Source organism: Oncorhynchus tshawytscha, linkage group LG16 (assembly GCF_018296145.1).
Source record: "Oncorhynchus tshawytscha isolate Ot180627B linkage group LG16, Otsh_v2.0, whole genome shotgun sequence".
NCBI classification, from domain to species: domain Eukaryota; kingdom Metazoa; phylum Chordata; class Actinopteri; order Salmoniformes; family Salmonidae; genus Oncorhynchus; species Oncorhynchus tshawytscha.
The window spans coordinates 37,928,411-37,935,583 of NC_056444.1; positions in this window are offsets into that span (position 1 = coordinate 37,928,411).

Consider the following 7,173-nt stretch of genomic DNA (forward strand, 5'->3'; position numbering starts at 1 on the left):
GTGCAATTTCAAAACTTGGTAGTGCATCAATTAACCCATGTCAGTTAAAATGTTTTAGATTGGTATATTAATCTACTGCTAGGTATAGTTGTAGTAATCCTGGCCAATTGATTTTGTTCGTCACTCTCATATTTAGAGAGATATTTAGATATCATATCATGGCATAAGTCATGGATAAAACAATATATATATACACAAGAATTCGTCAAAATGCATTGAAATATTTCAGGGCTAACATGATACATCACTGATTTGATTGTTATCAACAGCTCGGTTTCCATCCAATTGGTGACAGATTTTCATAGGATATTCTAAAATCCGCATCAAAACCATATGTGCCATTTCCCACATTATGTATTTCCATCAAATTGACTTGTTGCAGATACAAGATTTAGCATGCTGATGTAGTGTACATGAAAGTAACTTGAGGGGTTAAATTCCTACGTATCACATTTTCAACTCTACTGTTGGTTTTGTCATGAAAAATGACCACTCTGGTCTTGGCACGTGTGTTCTAGTCAACAGCTTGTAGATACAGTGCGGGTAAAGCCGACATGATGAGATTATTATGGACACAACAGCAAGATCATAATTTATTTCATCTGTAGCCTAATAAACTGCAAACGTTCACAAGTTGTTGTGGGAGGACAGTTACACCCCCCCCCTTTAATTCATATTAAGACCACCAAATTATTTTAGTGTCAGATGTCACCATATTATTTACTCAACACCTTCTCTGGCTGCAACTGCTCTTGCTCAATTACAACAAAAATGTTTTGAGATATTTCAACAAAATTATTTCGTGGTAAATTGATCAAATTGTTTAACTTTTTTAAAATTTAAAGTTCTATATATATTCCAATGAAGTTAGATCTATAATTTAGAGAGAGAAATTTAGATAACTTTTGAGTAACAGTAGTGATACGTTGGATGAGCGTGTTGTGGGCAACTCACAAAAATGGCAACATTTTTCAAGACAATTTAGTTCTCTGGTGAGTACTATCATCAGAACAAATGAATCCTACTTTTTTAACAGGCTAAGGCCGATTTATCTATTTGGCAATCGTTCCATACAACTCAAATGTTTTTCCTCATTTACCATGGTACATTTACTGTGGTAATTTATCCCACATGCCATTTCCAAGTTATGTAATCCATTCATTAAAGTGTATCTTTAAAAGTATAGTATAGTCATTTCTTATTATTAAGACCAGGGGGAAATATCCCTGCACTTTAAACATTTGAAATTTGTAACTAAATCAAGTAATAGTGATGAGTTATATAATCTATCATTTTTCTCAAATGAAAATGTAGCCTCATAAAGTTATTTCAAATGGAACACATGTATTATTTTTCCATTTAAGAGAAAAACGTTTGAAAAAAGTATAGTCCTACTACTCCTATATTCTTCTAAGTATTTGACGTTCAGCAGCCTTACGGTTTTCGATGCTCCTGATAGGTTGATATTTCATTGGAGGCGGGAATAGAGAGCATAGACAAGGAAAGTTGCAGCTGTCTGGTATCAACGTAAGATCAGCTAAATCGCTGGTTTGTTCGTGTGGGGTTTTCGTTGCAATCAAGTTTATTTTAGCATGCAGGTGCACGTAATCTCCTGTTACTGTAGTATTGGTTTAAGAAAACCAGCATTTAACACAGTGCTCCATGTGAAGTTCTGTGTCTTCGTTCCAATCCAGCCTATATGACTGCAGTGTTACTGATTATAATGTTATTATTGCCAGCCAGAGCAGTATAGGCACAGTATTCAGGAAATAAATACATGTGCCTTAACTTTTTGCTATATTTATTAAACATTGTTAGATCGTTAAAAAAGGCTTAACAGTTTATAAGCTCATTATAAATCCTTTATACATCCTTTGTAACATAAAACTTTATGTAAAGTATTACCCTTCTGAAAGAAGATAGACTGTTATGGAAACCATGATGGAGAGCTTGAACACAGCATGTCAATACCGTGAATGCCAAATATTGATATATCCAGCCATATATCTTCGGTCGCAAATTAGATTTACAAGCAAATTTCAGTCACAAAATAGGGCCAGTTTCCCTGACAGCGATTAAGCATAGTCCTTGACTGAAAAGAATGCTTAATGGGGAATTTCTGTTGACATATATTTTTTGTCCAGAACTAGGCTTAATCTGTGTCCAGGAAACTGACCCACAAACTACTGAGAAGAGAATTCCTACTCACCTTTAAAAGCTCAGGTAGAGATGCAGTTGGAGGAAGAGTCACGCCAACAGATGTCAAGTGAATGTCGCCCATGTGTTTATATAGACCATAGAGTTCCCCTTCCCAAACCTTCCCCTGTCAGTGACAACTCTCATCCTGTGTCATTTAGGGGAAGTCCAAGAAAAATGTTGCTGACAGGAGATTTTTGAGATGAGGTTGTTCTGACCTTCATGAAAACTGCTTTGAAAACATAATTCTGTCTTTCATAAGATTTTTTTCAATTAAAATATAAATGATTTATCAATAGTAATGGAGGTCACAAAGGACATGAATTGAACTGAATAAACCTTATTAGGTTACACTTTATTTGGATAGTTCCATCAAGATGATCTACAGATCCTCAAACTACCAAATGCAACTGATATACAACAGCTTGCTCCAGTTATGGCTAGGTTTAGGGTTAGGAGATAGCAGGGTTAAGGTTAGGCTTAGTGGATAGTTAGTTGAAATATTGACAATTAGTTGAACACCTACTAAACATCTACGAACCATCTATTTGGGACTATTGAAATAAAGTGTTACCAATTATTAAGCTCTAAGGGGGAAATCTGGATTCATCACCATCATACAGGACCAAAACAACAACAACAACATAGGCCCTCTTAAGTGATAATGCCCGAGAAACCAATGTTAGGAGGATATATAGGCATGGATGTTGTTAGAGACAAAGTCAAGTTATGAGGATACTATTTAAAATGGAACTAACATTTCAGTAACTGGTGCAAAAAATTAAACTAACAGATTGGATTAGTTTATAAAAATGTATTGTATCTATCTTTGTGTAGCGTAAGATTAATCAATGAATCAACATAAATGCACAAACATAGATATTGAAACAAAGCAATAGAGCATGCTGGGAAATGTCATAAAGAAGGATGTGATATTGGTTCAAAGTGATCTGTATGAGATTTTTTTAAATGATAACATATTTGCTTAGGATCTCACTTGGTGATGTTTATAGGACCAGAAATTGATAAATGCAACAACTATGTCTCTGTACTAACAAAAACAGGCATAGGTGGTAACTCTACAATTTACTCGAAAGGCACTCTGGGAAATATTTGAACAAGGCTTTACACTAAGCGCTATGTTAATTTAACACTGTTCTGTTGCCTATATGGGTCGACGGATTCAACACTTTCAGTGTTGATTTAACACTCAGTGTTCATTTAAAAAAAAATTGATACTGGAGAATATGCTTTGTAGGTTTTGGGTTACTAGTAGATAGAGCAAATTGAATTCTAATCTTTCATATAGATAATTTTGAATGCTTTTAAAGAAGAATCAGCACTTGGGGCCAGAGTTTGGGGAGAGGGGGTCCCTTACAGGAAAAACACATGATTTCACATGTGGAAAATCTATATATATATAATATATATAAATACTATATATAATATACTCAAGAAAAACTATTATGTACAGGAGTAACATTAAAACAGAATAATATCCCACACAAACAGTAGACAACTACCCCGAAAACCTTCAAATTGCTGAAATAAGTAAATGAAATCAATGTTGAGAGAATAGTCAAATCAACTGATAACTAAAATAGAAGTGCAGATGGCACTCTTTTGCTAAACGCAGATATGTGTTATAGGTAATGAGGACAGAGGACTTCTGTGAATGGTACAGACTAGTTGGCACAGCAGAAAGATCAGCATACCACTAATGCAGAGGCTGTGTGTTCAAATCGCAGTTGGGGTCATATAAAAATGTCACTACTAAGTGATCAAATGAAATCATATTGTCATTGATTAAAGATTTGTACACTATTTTATCTGAACAGTTGCGAAATCCATTTTTGGACTAATGACTGAATATAACATTTTCTGCTGTAAAGACAGTAGGCTATCATATTGATTAGCTTCAAGACATGCCTACACTTTACCTAGCAAATGAAAATAAGTTGTGTGTAGACTTGTGATGGCCCTAAATTTTTCTGAACCGTCTCAGAGCTTCTCCTTCCAATAGGGCACTTCCCCTTTAATTCCCAATTAAATAGCCAGCATCAGCTGCGCAAAAGTGGGGTTGTGATGGAGACGTGAATGAGGATGTGTTCAACAATCAGTTCCGAAGCTTCTCAATTCCGTTTGTTTTGTTGCCTTTAAAAGTGTGTTTTGTAGCCTAATAGCAAGTTTACCCAGGATTGGATACACTCTTTGCGTCCGTGGACTACACCTCTCCGTTGTTCTTCATGGCCTTTCTCAGCAGGAGATCTGTGGCCTTTCTCAGCTGGAGTTCTGTTGGCAGATTGGATTGTCTGACTGACCACAACCTTTTCGTATACGATATTTCCTTTGTTTTGGTGTGACGTATACCGTGACGATTTATGTAGTTAGTTGTGGTTGAGGTCACTTGAGTTCCTTGAACATCTTTACCGGGCTGGACTCTTTTTAGGCCCGAGGTACAGGACATTTCTGGAGGAACCAGAGATCATTATTTGTTATATTGTTATGTGTGTGTGATCATTTATGTTGGTAATTCAACCCACGCAATAGAATACAGTTGTTTTTGAAGTTCTTTCCAATGTTTTAAGGGTATATGAAAAGTGTATTTCCATCCTGACTTTTACATAATTCCTTTGTATTGGTGTAAACTTGACGGACCAGATGGGACTCATTCCCTCCCAAACCAAAAGGAGAAACCAATGTTTTCTCTGGTAGGCACAACCTACCTGGCACCCCTATAAATAATAACTTCAAGTCAAAATGGCACCCCAGATGGGACCTCAACATTGAGAAATAACGAAAGCAAATATTTTGTGTGAAATAAAAACGTTGGATTCACCCCAAGTAAATGCGCTCATCCATATCCTACCTGTCAATGGGAATACACAGGGCCATTCTGACCATCAAGCTGACAATACAAATCATAATGTGAATGGAGATAATGGAGTGCATTTGGGCCAGAGCCCTGGGAATTTGAATGCTTGGTCTGGACCACAGGCCACAGGAGGTCTAACCAGTTACTCACTTATTGACATGGATCTGTGTGGAAGTACTGAGCTAGCCCTCCCTCTGACGCCCAACCTTCCTCCATTGTCTGGTTTATCTCCAGAGGTTGTAGTCTTACAACTTCAAGGTGACATCCTTGATATTAGTCGGACTCAACAACATCTCCAAACTCTAATCCACCATGAATTCATATGTCTGAGTAAAGAGCAACAACAGAGTGCCATGGAATTCAGAAACCCACTGAGCACTCTAACTCACACGCTGACAGAGCTCAGTGAGAGTGGAAGACGGAATGTTACTGGTGCCATGGACAGGCAGTTTGACTACCAACGAAACCAACTCACTGCCACTCTCCAGTGAGGTCCTCAAGGGCATTAATTCAGTTTTTTCTCCCCTGGTTAACACGGTAGACCACTTGCAGACAGAGCTCTCTAATTGTGTTAAAATGTTGGATGATGTGTCTGTTGACATGGCCTCCATTAGGCACAACTCCTTGCACAGAGCTTATCTGGTGTCCACTTCTGTTCAGACCACGTAGGGCCAATTTGGCACCTCAGAACAGCCAAGACAAGGCCATGCTGCAGCCACCTCTTGCAGGATGCAATCCACCATGCATCCTGGTGTTCATTTTCATGGTCTGATAACTCCCTCACCCTCTACTTCCTCAATCCCTCCTAGCTATTTTGTTCATGGTGATTTGAAGTAGACGTCTTGTGGGAGTGATGCCCATTAAATGACAAATTCCCAACATTGGGAAAAAGGATGACAGTCCGGATCCGCTAATGTATCTGGAAAGATGTTGAGACTTTCTTGCCCTCAATCACCTGGCTGATGAAGAACTCCTTGCCACATTGAGGAATGTGTTGCATGGGACAGCTCGAGACTGGTGGGATGTGGCACGTCTCACCACTACCTCCTGGGCTGACTTTGAGGCAAAGTTTTCCTCTGCATTTCTATCTTAGGACTACACAGATGAGCTTGCAGACAGAGTCAGGAATCGAGTGGAAAGAGAGAAAGAGAGGATCTGTGACGTTGCATACGGTTACCACTCCCTGTGCAGAAGGTGGAAACCTGGCATTGAGGAGGAAGAGGTCATTAAGATGATCTTGAAGAACATCAACCCACTGCTAGCCAGTCAACTCAGAGAAAGAGTCACAACTGTCGATGGACTGGTTCGCCTGGGACAGCAGTTCGAGAAGGATAGATAATGCCAAAAGCAATGTGAACAGAGAAAGAAACAAACACCCAAACAGTTACCCAAGCCAGACCATCCACAGCCAGAGTCTCCAGCCAAGACCCCTCCAATGATCTGTTGGAGAGGTAGCCAAAAGGGACATTCTTCAGCTACATGTCCAAGACCGTATCAAGTAAACCCTTCCAGAAACCACCAATCACAACAGACCAACACATCGAACTCCATTCGCAGAAACGACCATCCTACTCTGGGTGCTTTGACCAGAGCTGAAACCCCAAGAGTCACTGCCTATGCCCCCCCCCTCCCCTTACTTTCAGTTAATACCCCTGTCCATAGGCCCATGGACAGGAAGAGCCATCTTGGATACCGGGTCATCCTACACACTGCTCAATGAGAAACTGTGGAAGGAGGTTAAAGGTCCACAATACAACTTAAAGCCGTGGACAGAAGGTCCACTCTATCTGGCTTATGGTGAGGCTAGACGACCACTTGGATGGAATGAGGTGGAGTTCCGCCTGTGTAACCACTCCTATATGATTCCTTCTGTTATCCTACAAACCAAGAACCTTGCTTTTCCTGTTGTGTTGGGAATTGATTTTATGTACTTCAGTGGTGTCCAGATTGATATCGCACACAATTGCTACTGGTTTCCATTCAATCCGAGCAAGAAGCATTTCTTCCAAGAAGCTAAAAAGTTATATGATTGGGGTCCAAATGTGGCAGTCTTCTCTGCCGTTGCTCCAGTACCACTAACCCTTGATAATCCTTCTGATCTC